Source organism: Cebus imitator, unplaced genomic scaffold (assembly GCF_001604975.1).
Source record: "Cebus imitator isolate Cc_AM_T3 unplaced genomic scaffold, Cebus_imitator-1.0 Scaffold742, whole genome shotgun sequence".
Taxonomy (NCBI): domain Eukaryota; kingdom Metazoa; phylum Chordata; class Mammalia; order Primates; family Cebidae; genus Cebus; species Cebus imitator.
The window spans coordinates 428,538-448,268 of NW_016108057.1; positions in this window are offsets into that span (position 1 = coordinate 428,538).

The following is a 19,731-nucleotide window of genomic DNA, read 5'->3' on the forward strand; positions in this document are numbered from 1 at the left end:
TTCAGTTCCCACTCTGGGCCACCATATCAGGCTTTTCAGCTTGAGGGTGGGGCCATTGCCAGGGACTTACCCTCTTCTGCTCAGAAGTTCCCTGCCTCCTGTCCCTATCAGTAGGACTTTTTCAGCTCTGTTATAATGTTATGGGACCACCATCACAAATGTGGCCCATCACTGACCACACAGTCATTATGTCATGCAGGACTGTATTATATTGGAGGCAGTAAAAAGTCAAGGTTTACTAGTAGCAAAAAATCTAGTAAATGATAAATTCAGATAGGACTATATAAATTATCAAAATATCATCCAAAAGACAAATAAAGAAATGAGGAAAAAGTTGGATGGTAGCCAAATTACATAATCTTGAGGGTTTAGACTTGAGTTCTGCATCCATACTCCCTGAACAGCTCTCTCTGAAGTCATTGCTTCATAAAGAGAAATTCTAGAGGGAGCACAGTAGGTATGTCCACACATTTGAGATCTTAGATCCTGTACTGTGAAAATTAGTTTGTTGGCAGAGAAAGGGAAGAAAGGGGTAAAAGAATGAATCGTGATGCAACCAAACAAACATATAATAAATAGAAAGAAGTAATTGTCCTACAAAATCTTAAAATGCAGAATTCTAGAAATGAGGTGGAAGGGAGGGACCTGTATCGGTGAGTTCATGACAAAGACATCTTTGAAGGGAGCTCATTTAATCAGAAACTATGACAGGAAGGCATCAGCAATGTAAAGAACTTAGGGCAAAGCATTTTGAATAGACACTTCAGCAATGTGTACAAAGGTTTTAGGCAGGAAGAAGTTTGGAGGAGTATTTGAAGCTGAAAATATTTCTATGTGACCAAAAGTTAGTAAGACTAGCTTGAGATGAGATTTGAAAGGTAAGGAGTGTCCAAAATTCCAGACCTTTGTAATTGAGAAAACTGAAGGCAACGATCAAGTGACCTGACTAATGTCAAATCAGCTGGACATAAAATAAACTACATTATAGGGCTCCTAATTCACTCTCAAGAGCGATTTATTTATGTCTTATGTATCGTGGGTTCTAATCATGGACTATATAAACTGGAAAATATGTTTAGAAAGAGGAAAAACCATTCAAAGGCTGACCTTTGCCTACTTATGCTGATAATCAAGTATTCCATGCAAAAGTCATAATTCAATGTAGCTATGGCTACAGGATGGCTGCAGTGTACCAGCTGGCATCTTCTCCAATAATACAAATACCCTGTTAGAGCTATACAGTTTTCTCAATATCAATGTTTTACAATTTATAAACATATGTCTAAAATTTAAAAAGTTTGTCAATTTTTATATTAGCAACAAAGAATGCAAAACCATTACTATCATGTTGTAATTTTTCATTGTGCATATGTAATTCAGTTCTAGAAAAAGATCCATGCTTTCTCAGTGTTATATTTTAATGAGCTGACTTACATGGTAGCTAAAATGCCCTCTGGGGGGGTTTGGATGGGAAATTAAACCCTGTTCACATTTGCAATTTGTTAACTCTAATCTACTCTCACAGCCTGAGTGAACCTCAATACACATCAGTTTTCAGGGCCCTGAGGGAAAACAAATCAATAATAAGAAAAAAATCAATGGAAAAAAGTAGTTCACAGAAAGCTGAACAAGTCTTGAGGTTCAAAATACAGTTTGATGGTTGGTTCTTCAACCTTGCTCATTTCTACCAGCTGTGAAGGCTTGAGAAATTTGGGATATGTAGCTCATGTACAGTTATACTCTTCTCCATTTTAAAAGATGCTGCAACTTACAGTGCTTGTATTTTTGTGTTTATTTCTTGCTAAAGATATCTTTCGATTTATAGCATTTCTTCTTTTTAGTAGAATTAGGCGACCTGAATTGATGTGAGATTCTGCCCAACAGTAACTAAACGACTCGGAGTAAGTAATTTTATTTTCCAATGTTCAATTCCACAATTTATAAAACAGAATATTAATCTCTTTAATTCATGAATACTGAGAGGATTAAATTAAAAAGCACAGGGAAAGAAATTTAACATAATTCTTGAGAACTGCAGCTGCTCAATGATAGGGCTTACTATATTTACTTTATCACTCAGAATTTTTCTTTTTGGCTTTATTTTATTTTTTTCTTTTTAGCTTGATTTGGCTTGATTTGTTGCAACACCAACCCTAAAATTTCATACCAGATAGACTTTTGATTTTCTGTAATTTTCTGGGTAGCCACAATTGTTCCTTGATGCTGCAATGCTTAATTTTTATTCCAAATTACTTATTTTTCAAATAGCTGTAGGAGAAATATATATATATAGATAGATGTGATAAGATTAAATAATTGCCGTTACAATTAATCTTTTTATTTTATTAAAATCAATTAGCGCCAGATTAAAACAATACCACCAATTTCACACAATTAATAGTCTTCAGATAAAAAACATTTTTTAAAAAGCATTTAAATTACTTTAAATGTAAAATGCCTTCCAGATGCAACAGCTTTTATATCTTTAACATTATATAGCATAAAACATTCTTCTGAATGTACAATTAAAAGCTAAATGCTCAATGCAAATAATCAGAGGCATGAAAATGAGTATTTTGCTATGGTTTAAATTGCTATCATTTTGATTACTGGTGATAAAGAAGATATTTTCATATGTTTTATAATTTTCATTTCTTTCTCTTCAAATGTATATTTATATACTTGCTCAATTTTTCTTTTTAGATGCTTTTTGTTTTTCTGATTTATGAGACTATTTCTATGAAAGATAGCCTACACAGGAAAGGAAGAAAATTAAAGCCAAATAATTAGTAATTTTACAACCCAATGACTAACATCTTGGTAGTTTTCTTGAGATGTGCACTTTTATAATTCTAGGGTTATTTTTTAACCAAATATAAGAATTTTTTATATTATTAATTTTTAAAATCATAATTTTACCTTGCATACATAATAATATAGTTCTCACTATAAGAGGCAGTGTTCTGAAAAATAAGTTCTAAAAATTGTCAACTCATTGATTACTATGTTTAATTGATGTTTTACTTTTTCCTTCAAGTTTTTCTGAGTAAACTGTTTTAAATGTCACATAGTCAATTATATGTATATATTTTTTGTAGTTTCATCTTTTGGACTCTTTCTTGGGGTGGCATTATCACTCTATGTTTACACAAAAGTTCAAAGTTCATTTACATTTCCTTTTTAAATGGGAAATGATCCTTAATTTTTCAGTGATTTTTCTTGGGAGGTAGTGTCTGAATCTATGAGAATCTATGGGAGTTACTGATCAGAAGAAAGGGCATACTGCATAAACACAGAATTATGCATACAATTTCAAAAGATTTGTAAACCTCCCAAAGTCCACTGATAAACAACCTACAGATCCATGAAATCTAGGATTTTAAAAAACATGTTATTCATTTGTTTAAAAGTAAATAATGAAGACTGAAATAGTTAACTAATCCAGGGGATTATACACTCTCCTTAATATTTTTTGTTGTGTCTTGTTTTCATAATGTGCAATGTGTGAAAAGGACGTGCAGTGCTTTATGTATGGTGTATGATATTGTGAAGAGAGAACCAAATATAGTAGAATGGGTAGAAGCCAGAATGCCTGAGTCTTATCCTAATTCTATCACTAGAGCTCAGTGAGCTCGGAAAAGTTCTTTAATTTCCCTTAGTATCCAAATCCGAATCTGTAAAATTTTTATGTATGTGAGTATATATTATATATGTGCTATGTATGTGAGTGCATCTTATTGAAAAGTTGAGTAGAATTAACAATTCCTAAGTTCTTTTAAATTTCTTATATAAAACCAAAGTTGTCCTATGTTATAAAACCTTATTTTCATTATTGTTTTTTAAGATTAATTTTTCACACAATACAAAGCACAAAATTCTATGAGCTTTGATTAAAGTTACAGATATAAACCTGTGAAATCAAAACCACAGTTAAATTGAAAATATTTCCATCACGCAGAAAGTTCTTTCCTGACCTCTTTCAGTCACAGGCAATCATTGATCAGATTTTTATCAGAAATTAGTATTACCTGTTTCAAACTTTATATAAATTTAATCAAAGAGTGTGTATTCTGTAGCTTATCTTTTTTCTCCCACATACATTACATAATGTTTTTGAAATTGATGCAAGTTGCATGAATCAGTAGTTCCTTTTTTACTTTTAATTGGCATGCAATATTTCATTGTATAAATATACCACAGTGTTTTTTAAATTCATTTTCTTATTGATAGACATTTGGGTTGTTTCTAGTTTGTATCCATGATGAATAAACCGTTAAACCATATACAAGTCTATATGTGGACATAAGTTTTTATTGCTTTTGGGTAGATACCTAAGTGTGAAATTACTGAGTCACAGAATAGATTCATATTTAACTCTATGAGAATCTGCCAAATCGTTTTTCAAAGTGGTTGTGTAACTTTCCACTCTCATCAACTATGTGCTAGATAGATGTCCAGTTACTTCTTGTTCTTGCCAACGTTTGATATTGTAAGCTCTTGGAATTTTAGCCATCACCATAAAGTAACAACTTAGAATAATACCAGGTACATAAAATAATTGGTCTACCAATTCATTAAATATGTATGTTATACATACTCAAGTTATTTAGTTCTTAATTTCTCTTGAAAATGATTTGACCATATGAGCATATCTCCTTGTTAATTTTATTAATATTGATATTTATTTTGTGTTTTTAAAATATTTTCATAGAGACATTATTAAACCTTTATTTGCTAGGGTAAAATATTGTATGTACCTGATATTCTATGATCTTGTTAATTCCACCTATTGGTTTTAGAATCTTCTATAAATTTCTTAGGATTTTTAATATATATAATCACATAATTGCAAATAATTATATTTTCTTTTTTATGCAATTCTTTTCTTTTTCTTTTATTGTTATTCTGGCTTATTACTAGGAACTCCAGAACATTATTAAATATAAGTGATGAAAATAAACTTTTTTTTTGTTTTGGTTCTGATATTGGAGGGAAAGTATTTCGTATTTCAATGTTGAATATGATGTAATTTTTACATATGTCTTTTATCAAGAATAGAGGAAATTCCCTTTAATTTTTATTTTGCTGAAATTTATATAATTAATTGATATGGTATACTGCCTTTCATGCCTGTTGGAATATTTAAAATATTTTCCCTTTATTCCGTGAGTGTTTAATTACATTGAATGTTTTCTAGTGATTAACCTTGAATTGCTGACATAGATCCCATTTGAACACAGTATATTTTCTATTCATTGTGGAAATTAACTTGCTATATTTTTGTTGAGTATATTTGCCTTTATGTGACTCTATTTTATTTTTGTAATATTTTTGTCAGATTTTTTATATCAGGGTTGTGGTATCAGTGTAGCGGTATGAAGGTTATGGTAGTTTCATAAAATATGTTGGAAAATATTCCCTTCTCCTTTGTATTTTGAAAGAGTTATGTAATTTTGGTATTATTTCATTATTTAATGTTTAATAGAAATTTATGAGTTAAACCATCTGGGGAAATTTTAAAATTATTAATTCAATACAAGACTACTCCAACTTTCTGTTACTTCTTATTATAGTATTTAATAGTGGTTTTTAAAAGAACTTTTCTCAATTTTACCTAACTTATCAAATACATTGGCATAAGTAGTTCACAATATAATATTTTACATAGAATATGTATTGGCATATCATTGTTTAATGTTTATGCTATATGTCTATGATAATTTGTCACATTCTACTTAATCTTTTACTTCTTCATGTAGAATATAAAAAATTTACAATAGTAAAATCCTATTTTCTCACTCTCAGATTCTTGTATGTTTTTTCAAAATGTTTTATATCTGTATATGTTATAAACTCAACACTACTATGTTATATTTTATTTAAATAGTTTGACTTTTAAAGAAATTAAAAGAAAAAACAAATGGTCTTATGTAGTTATCCTTATAAGTCTCAATTCTGGTGTTTTTTATTTCTTTGTACAGATCTCACATCATTTTTCTTTAGCCCCAGAATCTTCTGTTAGTTTTATTATTATTATTATTATTATTATTATTTTTGCAGTGCAGGTCCCAAACAAATTTTCTCAGCTTTCATTTATCTGTAAGTATGTTTGTCTTGCCTTTGTTTTAAATTATATTTTTACTGGATTTGCAAACCTGAATTGACAGTGTTTTGTTTTTCTTTTACCAATTTTGGAGGTGTTCTTTCTTTTTTTTTTTTTTTTTTTTTTTTTTTTTTTTTTTTTTTTTTTTTTGAGACAGAGCCTTGCTCTGTTGGCCAGGCTGGAGTGCAGTGGTGCAATCTCAGCTCACTGCAACCTCCACTTCCCAGATTCAAGTGATTCTCCTGCCTCAGCCTCCTGAGTAGCTGGATCTACAAGTGCATGCAGCCATGCCCAGCTAATTTTTGTATTTTTAGTAGAGACTGGGTTTTTCATCATGTTAGCCAGGATGGTCTTGATCTCCTGACCTCATGATCCACCTGCCTCAGCCTCCCAAGATGCTGGGATTACAGGTGTGAGCCACCTCTCCTGTTCTCTTATTGTCTTTTTGCCTTCCATTGTTTCTGATTTTTAAATCAGTTTTTGGTAGTGTATTTGACTATATTTGAAATATACTTTTCCTAAACTTAGAAATTAGATTGGCAATTGAATTAGTGTTTCACTGGTGCAGTGATGACTTAGCATAAACTTAGTGGTTTACGACAATGCAAATTTATTATCTTAGAGTTTTATAGCTCAGAAGTCTGTAACAGGATACACTGGCTAAAACTAAAAGGTTAGTTAGGCTGTATTCCCTTCTAGAGACCTAAGTATAATCTGTTTTCTTGTCATCCTCATTTCTAAAGCACATCTGCATTCCTGGACTTATGGTAACATTCCTCCACCTTCAAAGCCAGAAATAACAGATGAAGTCCTTTTCAAGTCACATCATTCTGACCTTCCTTTCTCCCTTCCTCTTCCACATTGTTTGTTTCTTTTTTTGTTGTTTGTTTTGTTTTGTTTTTGTTTTTTGGTCCATAGGATAATCCAAAATAATTTTCCTATTTTAAGATCAGTTGATGGGCAACCTTAATTTCTCCACTGCCTCTATTTCCTTTGTCATCTAACCTACCATATTCAAAAAGTATGGGAGTCATGACACAGGCATCTTTGGAGACCATTATTTTGCCTACCACAAGACATAATTTATCAAAGTCTACTAGTGTCCAATTTTACTAATTGAAATGAAGTATATTATAGAAGACACCTTCATTTATGTCCCTTTACCTTCTCCCATTTATAATTGTTAAGCATTTCTTCTACATACATTAAAACCACATTAGACATCAGACAATATTATAATATTGCTTAAACCATCAAACACCACTTACAAAATTTAAGAGGAAAGGTAAGTTTAGTGTACTAACCATAGTTTTTCTTCTTCCATGTTCTTTCTTCTTTACTGGTATCCCTATGATTTCTTCTACTGTCATTTCCTTTCTATTTAGAAGACTTCTACTAGTGTTCTTTTAGGATAGGTAGCTGGTAACAAATTCTCTTCATTTTCCTTTATCTGCAAATGTCTTTACTTTCCTTATATTACTATACAATAATGTCACTGGATGTAAAATTCTGGATTGACATTTTTAATTTCAGCACTTGAAAAACAATGTGCTCTTCCCATAAGCAATCTGAGATGATCTCTGAAAAATGGTTTGCCCATCTAGAGGTTCAAATCTTCACATTCACTTTAAGAATAACTGTAAAACCGTCCAGGCCATCAAGGGTACACATATTCAAAATATCATTTACTATTTGAAAAATGTCCCTTTACAGAAAAAAATGCATATTACTACATCATTACACTGCTGTAGTTAGTGGGTTTACCAAGATCAAACATTGCAGTTGGACACAAAGTCGATGGCTTAAGGAGTGCTGATTTTTTACTGCACATGCTTAAAAATGCACAAATTAACGCTGAATTTAAGGGTTAGTTGAATTTTGACATAGATTCTCTAGTCAAAGATATCCAGCTGGACAAAGCACTGAAGATACCACCATACTTACAGACTTTATGGTTCAATTAACTCATACGTTATCTATCTTCGCCACATTGAGATGATTCTTGCTAAAAAGAATAAATCGTTTCCAAACCAGTAAAGCAGGTTGTACAGAATAGAAAGAGATCCCAGAAGAAACTAAAGAAACAAAAATTTAGGGTTTGGAAATAAATTCAGCCTAAATTAAGTGAAAATAAAAGTAAAATCTTAACAAAACAACAAAATGTCACACTACTTCTTTCTGGGCTTTAGAGTTTCTTATGAGACATCTACTGTTATTTAAAAATTTTTCTTGTAAGTATGGTGATTTTTTTCTTTTGCTGGTTTTATGATTTTTTCTCACATTAGTTTTCAGAAGATTCACTATGCTGTGTCTTAGTGTAGATTTCTTTGGGTTTATGCTGATTAGTCTATGATTAGCTTTTTGAATCTGTAGGTTTATGATTTTTGCCAAATTTGGGAAATGTTCATATTTATATTTTTAACCTCATCCCTTTTCTCCTCTCCTTCTGGACTCAATATTATGAATTTAATGTTTTTTTTTTAGTTCCACATGTTCCTGAGATTCTGTTCATTTATATTTTTAGTAAATTTTCTTCTTATTGCTCAAACTAGATAACGGTAATTTACATTATTCTAACTTTTGATTCTTTCTTCTGTCTTCATTTTATGTTGATCTGACCCATTGAGGTTTTTTTTTTTTAATTTCGGTTATTGTGTATTTTAGTTCTAAAATTTCCATTTGGTTCTTATTTATATATTCCATTTCTTTGCTGAGATTTTCTATTTCTTTCTTGAAACTGCCTATTTTTCATGTTTCAAACATGCTCTTAATTGGTTATTGAAGCATTTTTATTATCGTTGCTTTAAAATCTTTCCTAAATAATTCTAACACCCGTGTCTTCTCTGTGTTGGCATCTGTGGTAGGCTACATAATGGATTCAAAAGATAACTACATTCTAATGATGGGACCTACAAATAACACCTTATTTAAAAAAAAAAAAAAGTCTTTCCAGATGTGATTATAAGTCAAGGATTTTGAAATAGGGGGATTATCCCAGATTATTCAGGTAGACCCAAATATAATCACATATATCCTTGTAAAAGAGAGGCAAAAGGACACTTGACTATGCAAGAGAAGAAGGTAATATAACCACAGAAGCAGAGATTCCCTAATTATTACTGCCAAGTAGAGATGAACGTCCAGGTGCAGCAGTTGGCCTCCATTTATACTCAGGCAGAGAAGGGCTCCTACTGCTGGTTAAAGGCCAGAGTTCAGACTATCCATTAGGACTCCATTCGGTATCTCCCTAGCTAAAAGAAGGAGGGTTGCTTCATTATTGTTACCCACGTGACCTCCACTGATATTACGGGGGTGGTGGCATTATCATCACTGAATGGTGATGAACAATCTGACTCCACTAGGCCTCCCATCTCACCTCCCTGTCAGGGAGGGAGAAGAACATATCATTATTGTGGTACGGGCATAGAATTTCTTGCTCTGCATGTGGCCTCTACAGACACCACAGTGAAGGAAGGGAGACTCCCTACAATCTAGTGGGGGTTTAAGAGCCAGCTTCCAGTTAGATTTTTCTGACATCTCTCAGCACAGTGGTGTGGCTGCTTTGTGACAGTCTGGCAAGGTGGCTATGTGGGCTCTACTTGGCCTTTGCTATTGACGATGGGGTGTTGCGGCAGCTTTTTCTGTGGTATGTGATTGTAGTAGAATGGTTTTAGTCTAAAAAGTTTCTGTCTTGCTGATTGCTACTTTCATGGTCCCTTGGCTAGATAGAGGGGTCTTTGTTGTTTTTTTGTTTTGTTTTTATTCATATTTGTTGGCATTTCCAGTTTGTTTCTCTAGTATCCAAGCTGGATTATGTTAGCTGGCAAGAAGAAAACCCAGGGAACTCCATCCACTATGTCATTCCTTGGGTCCTGAGGCCCCTAGCTAGTCTGCTGTTTTCTCTCGATCTTTCAGAATCTTGTATTTGCTTAATAAATATACATACGTACAATTGTGTGTGTATACATATATATATACACATAATTATTGTATATTTTTATATACAATAATTTGTTTTACTTAGTTGGAAGAATAGGAAAAAGTAAATCTACATTACCTTCTTAGAAGCAGAGGTACTCCTGTATTTTTTTCAAACAATACAACCTCTATAAATAAATGATACTCATTCTATTAATGCATATCCTTTGATAGACACTGCCAACTTTTAACTTCTCTGCTTATCCCTACTGAGAGAATTGCTCACTGACATAACTTACTGTCTCGATGATCACGCTTGCTACTACTGTCTTACCCTATTTATTTCCACCTCCACCTCTATCGGTAACTGAAAATTATGGTCAATTAATGAAGGTCAGCAAATCCACAGACCTTCAGGAAGCTTAGCTAAGGCTGGGAAGTGAGAAAGTTAGGATAAACAAGTAAGGAGAAAAGTGAAGAAAATGGGGGAAAAAAAGCCAATGGTAATGGAATGGAGGAAAAAGAGCTGGGCATGGTGTCTCAGGCCTGTAATCCCAGTACTTTGGAAGGCCAAGGTAGGTGGATCATTTGAGGTCAGGAGTTCAAGACCAGCCTGGCTAACATGGTGGCTACTTGGGAGGCTAGGGCAGGAGAATTGCTTGAACCCAGGAGGCCGAGGTTGCAGTGAGCCAAGATCATGTGACTGCACTCCAGCTTGGGCAACAGAATGAGACTCAGTCTCAAAAAAAAAAAAAAAAAAAAAAAAAAAAAAAAAAAAAAAAAAAAAAAAAGTGATAAACTGTGGTAAAAGCCTTGACCAGGTAAAATTCATATGCAGTACTAAAGAGAAATCAAGTAACAAATGTAATAAAAGCAAACACTGTGTGGTGCCTGTTTTTCAAAAACTGTTCTTGATATTTTAAACATATCAAAATTCATATAAACCATAAAGTAACCAAATTAGTTCAGTTCTGTTATAGACCCATTTACAACTGAAGAAACTGGGATACAGATAGCTCAAGCACTTACACGAGGGTTTTTATCTTACGCCTCATATACAGTTGAATGCTATGATATTGACAATATCTCACCGTTTTTGAGCTTAAAAATATCATTTTCATTTGATTTCATCTAACAACTTCAGAGCCCATGAAGTCTCTTAAAAGCACAGATAAGCCAGTCATTAGAGAGCAGAAACTGGAAAAGCAGAAGAAACATAAGGGAGAGGTGATCAGGCTGTATAAATTCCATTCCAGTGAGTCTTATCTCTCTGCAGTCACCATTTGAAGATTATTCCTATGAATTCTTTTTGTATTCTTATGAAAAAATCACTTTGCTAGCTAGTTTGGTTGAGTCTCTTTTCCTTTATGAACAAATAGCTCCCATGAATGGAATCTAAACTACAAAAGGGGAGGAAAAAAAAATCACTTTTTGTTCTAAAATCTAGACAAAGAAAATCTGAAAAGGAAACATGTTGAAAATCATTCTTGGAACAGGTCAGACTCTATTTAGATCCTAAAATTTGGTGTGCCTAAAGGACTTCCTCAGCATTTACAGTGATGGAAGACATGAATATAGTTAGTGGTCCTTTGCACTCATATTCCTTTCTTCATTGAAACCAGCAGCAAGGGTGGTGGTTGGCTCAGAAGACTGTGGCAAACCCACTAAATACACTAGATATGGCTTTTAATTTAAAATAATCTAAAGAAGAGAATGTAATCAAGTATTCAGAGTTCTCTTCTCGCCACCCCCCAAAAACATACCTGCTCATTTTTCTCATTACTTGGCAAATACTCAACTGCATTTCAAGGTATAAATTAACAATAATTCTTTTTTCCACAGCACTTGTCAGGATAATATATAGTCACCCAATGTAATAGAAGGTGTTCAGAATTAATAATTGGCAAGCCTAGTTTCTAGCTCGAATGGTAATTTCTGCAAAAACTAGCAAAAACGTTTCTAAAAGTAAAACTATATTGAAATTTCCATACCTTTGCTCTGAAAATTTTCAGGGATAATCAAACCAAGGTGAGTAATTCTCACTAACTAAAATGAAATCAAGACTGTTATTTTCTTTTTTTTAATTTACAGCAAGAAATTGCTTCCTCAAGTCCAAGAATATTCTAAATGTGCACGATCAGTGTATTCTCTACATTTAGGTAAATTTATTTGGGCAGATAGATCCAATCAGTAGGTTTCTAGTGGAGCATGAAATAAGTAGAGTAAGATGAATAGAAGATATATTGACATTACGCTAAAATCACCTCACCATTCCTCTCATAATCTACATAGCCTGTCACTCATAATGAAACTTCATTTACTAAAATTCTGTGAATCTACTTCCTAAGTTCAACCTTGTCACTAAAAAAGAGAACAGTCCAAAATTTAGGACCCCTGAACACAGATACTATTTGTCATTATATTTAGTCTTTTTCTAAGTTCCCATTGCTGACAACTCCGTAAAAGCCACTTCTAATTGATGCATGTGTTATGTAGATATTATAGCTCAACTGAAACAGCTTACAGTCAAGTTTGACCTGCCAAGGGGCTTCTATATCTTTTGGGATATATTGCATATATGTGCTTTGATGCATTGTTTTCATTCTAGTGATGGACCAAGAAGAGTGAGCATTGGGAGAGGCCCACCCTACAGGGAGGAGTATTTTATCCCTGAAACAGTATAAAATTGTGGATCTTACGATAATAAAATGTGGAATGCAATTTAGCTGTTCTTTAAAATATGAATTCATTCCAGACAATGCAGCACATCCTGATTGCCTCACTCTGGGATGGCTGCTCCTGTCACTCTGAGCTTACTGCTCAATGAGTGGTTTCTCCTATTATGGCTATTATTTTAATTTAGCTTTCTTTTCTTTATGAGAACTCTTTATTCATATATAACTCTATCAGCCAGGAATCTGTCAGGAAAGGAGAAGCCACTTTAAGCATTTAGTGTGTAAATGGCTTAATGCAGCCACTGTATTAAAATGTATCTGATCCATGCAGCCTACTGAGAATGATGGCTCCACTCTTTTTCCCTCAACTCTCATATGAGTTCCTCTTATTGACAAATGCTAATCACCTCACAGGAAAAGGGAATCTGGGAACCATGGTTCTCAGCCTTAGATTATTATGGTGGGGTGGTGCTGAGTTGACAGCAATGTGCAGCACAACAATTTACAATATATTATATAGCAGCTATCTTCATATCTGTTTTCAGTTGTTTTTCCTTAAGGTCTTGGGTAAAAAAAAAATCTTAGGGAGCATGGGTAAGGGAAAGTTACAGTGTTAGACTCAATTCTACTTGGGGCTAGCCTTGTGGCTCATGCCTATAATCCTAGCGCATTGGGAGGCCAAGGCGGAAGGATTGCTTGAGGCCAGGAGTTTGAGAGTAACATAGCCTGAGTAACATAGCCCAAGAACCCATCTCTACAAAACTGAGAGAAAAAAAAAATAGTCAGGGAGGTTTGCTTGAGCCCAGGAATTCAGAGTTACCATGAGCTATGATCATACCACTGCACCCTAACCTGGGAGATAGAACTAGTCCCTGTCTCTAAGGAAAAAAAAATCTACTTATGTATTTCTACTTTCAAGGCCTTTACTGTTGAATTCATAGTTATAAAGTTATGCACTTTTATAAAGTTTCACCTGTAATATTAAAGCTGATTTCCTTTTCCTCTTCCTTCTCTCCTTTCATCTTATTCTTATCTGTCTCCACCCTCAGCCCATCCTCATCTAGCCTTTGTCCATCTTATATATTCAATATTCACAATTTGGTATGCTTTTGTTTACTGGTTACTTTGTATTCTTATACAGAAATAAAGAAGGTTAATAGGTTTTGTTGTAATATAAAATATCTCTATAAAGTTCACTTAAACATAAAAGTTATATATTTTCAATTGTTTTACAAAAATATCATTTTATATTGCAGTTCCATGCAACTTTTCTTCTTAACTCTGTTTCCAAGCCAGCTAGTATTGATTTATTTATTACAATGACTTCAATATACCATGTTATGAATAAGCTACAAAATATTTAAGTATATTCTTATTACAAAATAATCATTTTACCTACTTTTTTTGCTATTGCAGTCAAAGACATCAACATCCAACTGCATATGTTGATATATGTCGGTTTTTTTATTTCTACAAATAGATTTGGAAGGGTGCCATTATTAGAAGATATGTACATAAAATTATAAGGAAAGTCATTAGGTGACTTTTTATATGCTGTAAAATTTATTTTTCTACTATGTTTGAAAATATTTCTCTCTCCACATCCTTGCCAAAGTTGTCGGCTTTATTTTTCCTTTTACCAGTGAAATAAGTGTAACGTAAACGTCAATATTGAGGGAATGTATTCTCTCCTTGGGTCCACAAAGGAGCATAGTTTCAAAGGCAAGATCTTCCCAGGGTTGTACCTCCACCCATGTCTCCATCCTGGAGCTCAGAGGTCTTGTTTAACTTTCCCGTGTGCAGGAAGATAAACTGCCCAGAAATCAAAAGTCAATCACTCCAGTGGAAATTTAAAGGAACTCCTTTCATAGGATAGAAAACTTGAATGGGGTGGGAATATCTCCCAGGTTAAAAGTCCCCTTCCCACACAATGGTGCAGACTCCATCTCTGGATCCCCTCCCTCCACAACAGCGTGGGAGCTCCCCTCTCTATTTCTTTCACCTTTTTCTCTCTCTCTGCCTAAATAAATCATTTTCTGCAGAACTCTTTGGAGTCTGTTATTTACTTAAAACGAGCTCACCATGCCCAGCAGGGGTCCTCTCCCCTATTCTTGGGTGAGAGAGGGACCAAGGGCTTGGAAGAACACATCCTATCAAGGAGCTGAGCCTCCCCCGAGTCCTGGAATCCGGTCTCAATGTGTTATAATACTTCAATGGCCCTTTTCCTAATTACTAGGAAGGACAGGTCTTTGTCAAGTATTTATTGGTAATGTGAACACTTGACTTTTTAATAGTTCTCTTTTCAAAATGTTTGCTAGTTTTCCATTCAGCTATTTATGTTTCCACAATTGAAATTTGAATATGCAGTGCTTGAATTATGGTTTGAATTATGTCTCTACTGAAGTTCTAACTCCCACTATCTCTGGATGTGACCCTATTTGGAAATAGGGTTGTTGCAGATGTAATTAGTTAAGTTCATAGGGTTCATATTATCACAGGGTGGATCCTTATAAGAGAATGTCATGTGAAGAGACAGACAAGTGCACAAGGGAGAATGCATATGAGCATGAAGAAGTGGGGGTGATGTATCAACACGCCAAGACATGCCACAGATAGCCCGCAAATACCAGAAGCTAGGAGAGAGGCCTGGAACTGGTTTTTCCTCTCAGCTCTCAGAAAGAACCCACCAACATCCTGATCTCGGACCTCTAGGCACAAGAATTGTGGAACAATACATTTCTGTTTAAACCACCCAGTTTGTGACACTTTGTTATGGCAGCCATCAGAAATTAATACATGTAGTTAGACGAAAGTTTCATTTTCTTTTAGATGAAGTTGTGCCAGCTATATTTATTAAATACATTACATTGCCTCCACTGAATTGAAATATTACTTTTATCATGCATTAAATTTTTAATTGATATATATATATGTATATATTCTCAAATACAAATATATAAAATTCTACATTCTCAAATCCACCAGAATCTGTTTTCTCTATTCCATGTTACTAACATATCTGTATATATTCTAATACTTGTCAGTGGGATTCTCTTTTTAATAGTAGAAACTTTACTGTTAGTTTTAAGACTGACATACTTTTTGTATGTCAGTAATAGATTTTTTTATATAATCATGAATCATTTAAAAGTAATTCTAAACAACTAAAAAACATCTTTGTTGGAACTGTACTTGGCATTACATTAAGTTTATATATCAACATTTAGAGAATTAAATTTGTTATGATAGTCTTTCAATTCATGAACATGATTTGTCATCATTTCTCCAATATTATTTTATGCATTTTTAATGCAGTAGAATTGGTAAAGGTCATGGCTTTTTAATTAATTCATTTCTAATTTTATTCTATTTACAGAGATAGTATTTGTATTATCAATCTTTATATTACTTCTAATCTTTGGATGTGAACTCACTGAAATCTCTTTTCATCTTCAATATCTTTATGATCAATTGTCATATCTTCTGTTGTTCAGTTTTATATTTACATATGATAGAGATATACATGTGTAGTATTTATAAATATAGACATATCTACAGACATGTGTACATATTTAAGACCCATATTTCAGTCATATTCCATTTGAATTGTTTTGTCCATATGATACTCATGGACACGGAGTAGCATCCCATTATTAATATTGTTCTGGCTATGTTTCTTCACTACCCACTGTTCTAAGTGTCTATCAATGGCATTCTCGTGACTTTCTGCTTGAAGTTTTTCAGCCTGTATGAGAGAGTTAATGACTGTAGAAAAGCTCTCAGGGCAATACCAGATGTGAGTTGGAGAAAATGTTCCCTAGGTGTCCTGCCCCTGTTGTGGTCTAACTCTGAGCTCTGTTCTACATTGTCTTCCAGCATTCCTGGCAGGATAAATTTATATTGCCTGCAGCAAAAATCACTGATTACACATCCTTTTCTGGCTTCCTTAACTTTTCCTATATCACCTTCCCAATACTCTATGCATACCTTTTCGGATTATCTCCCAACTGCCTTCACATCATTGCCTCAGAGTGCATTTCTTGGTTCACCCAATCTGAAACAGTTTCTATTTTTCCTTACATCCCAAAATACTTAATTTTTTTTTTCATTTAAAGACCAAAAGATTCACTGGAATAAGTCTCAATGTTGGCCATCACAGGGCAGTTTCACATAATAAAAATTGTCATTATGTTAAACCTTTAAATAGAATTTAAGCCTTTAGCAAGGAAAAGTACTGTCAGTTGCTTCCCTTACTGCTTTTTTTTAAAAAAATTAACTCCTACTTTGTCAATCATCTATTCTAGATTGCAAATCTTGCTTTCTTCTTACTCGCTTCTACTTAGCAGAATCAGTTTCATTTTTTTGCTTTTAATTTTTCTGAGTCACTTTATGTTTCGCTGGTCTATTATATGTAATATTACTATGTTTTGTTCTGTTAGCCAATCTGAAATTATTTTCTTGGTTTTGATAAATTAAGCCATGTGTATGTTTGACATGATTGATGGGTTTGACCTTGGTTATATCAAATAATACTTTCATGTCTTACCCTTTACAATATCATCTGTTTTAGTTTGTCTTTTTTCATTTATGGCTTATCTTGCAGTTAAGAAAATTTCTTTCTCTTTTTCCCCCACCTTTAATAATTTTACTAAATCTGTGTAGTGTATAACCATCACATACTCTACTGTCCCTCTCATGCTTATTCTTTAGTAGTAGTTCTATCTTCATATACGCATTCAGGGCTCACCACTCGTACTGTGGCAATGATTCCAGGGGTTTTGGTTATCTAAAATATATTCTCTGGTAGGTTCCATTGGAAAAATATTTCCTGAGTTCTTGTATGTTCACTTTAGCCTATGGCTTTAATACTAAAAATCATTTTTGCCTGAATAGAAAATACTTGGCTCACAGTATCCTTCCTTGAGTATCCTACATATATTACTCCTTTGTCTTATAGCATAAAACATCACTGTCAGAGAGTTTGACATCCATATGTTTTTCTCTCCCTTGGAAGTGACTTGATATTTTTTTTTCTTCTGCATAACCAAAATACTTTAAATTTTTTTTTCATTTAAAGACTAAAAGATTCACTGGAGTAAGTCTTAATGTTGGCCATCACAGGACAGTTTTGCCAGGAAGAATATGTAGGTTCAAGCCTTTATTTCAGGAACTTTTCCTGGAAATAACATAAAAGGCCAAATCTTAATTTATTTCTGGAAATATTCCTAGGAAAAATAGATTGTTGAGTTTTAAAAACAACACCAGTTGAAGAGAAGACAAAGCTAATTCCTTGTTCAAGAAAATCTCAGGCAGAGAAACTCAAAACATCTTTTTAATTTCCTATGCAAGCCATTTTCTCCATGGTTTTAACTTTTGTCTGCCACTGAAACACTTCCTAAACTTCAACTGTCAGGATAATCAAATCAGAATTTGATTAATGGAGCAGAGCATCTATGTTTCACAACAATCACTTCATGGCCATCAGGATAATGACACTATAGTAAAACAAACTAAATGCAATGAAATCAAATTCAAATGAAAGAAATACAACAAGTAAGAAACTATGTTGTGAAACATAGATGCTCTGCTCCATTAATCAAATTCTAGCTCAGTGTGTGGCTCATTCCACTATTACAGTTGTCAGAACATAAACATGCTGCAGCTTCTTCTTATCTCATCTGTATCTTCATATATCTTAAAAAGTATTAGTCCCATACTGATTTAATGCTTCTATTTATATGATTGTAATATATCAAAGATTTCTAAATATCAGTACTCATACTTAAACTGTAGAAAACTCTCTAGTCAAAGCAGATTAGATTGTTATTTATAAAATTAATTTCTTTTTATCCTATAATACAATCTGATACATTACACAAAACAGTAATACATAATGTTGTACTTCAGAAAGTTGTTCCACTCCAGACTTCAGTTTTATCACATATAAAATGAGAATTTTGTACTATATCCCAAAAGTTTTGATTATTTCCTTCTGTCACCCATTACAGAGGAGTGGGAAATAGAGTGAATGAAGTCCCAGGAGCTCCAATGCTTACCTTCGTTAGCCAGAATAACTCTTAAGTTCTGTCTTATACACTGGAGTTCCAGGAAAAAATTAGTTTTGAAAAATTTTCAAGACTAAAAAGAAGTGCTAAAAAATAACTGCATTGGATATATAAAGGTGATTTCTAGACTTTAAAAACAAAGAAAGAGGAAAGAAGGGGGGGGAGAAAAAATTCTTATGCTTCTTTGATTTTCTTTTTTTTTTTTTTTTTTTTTTTGAGACTGAGTTTCGCTCTTGTTACCCAGGCTGGAGTGCAATGGCGCAATCTCGGCTCACCACAACCTCCGCCTTCTGGGTTCAGGCAATTCTCCTGCCTCAGCCTCCTGAGTAGATGGGATTACAGGCACGTGCCACCATGCCCAGCTAATTTTTTGTATTTTTAGTGGAGACGGGGTTTCACCGTGTTGACCAGGATGGTCTTGATCTCTTGACCTTGTGATCCACCCGCCTCGGCCTCCCAAAGGGCTGGGATTACAGGGTTGAGCCACCGCGCCCGGCCTTGCTTCTTTGATTTTCTAAATTAATCCTCAGAGACAATAATTATTTTATTTCCTAAGGATTATACATGATATCATTAAGCCAGATAAAAAGAAGTTACAAGTGGTATGGTGTATAGACTGTGACCATTGCTACATGTTTTTAGAGAAAAAATATAAAGACCTAATAATCAGTTGTTTTGCAGCAGTATAGTAATATACCTTTTTATGTTGGATCTCTTTTGTGTAGGTGGGTACCCATGACTTATGAAATACTTTGCATATCTTTCTTGAAATTCAGACATGGCTAGCAAGAAAGCACTGTAGAAATGTAACTGTGAGGGAGAAATTATCTGAGTATGTCTTTGTTTACATTTCATCATTTTGATAGTATACACTTGCACTTAGAATATTATTTTTCTCAGTTTCGGTATGTAACCTTTACTCATAAGATTGGCTCATCTCTTGCATAAAGATTAAAAATATAGAAAGGAT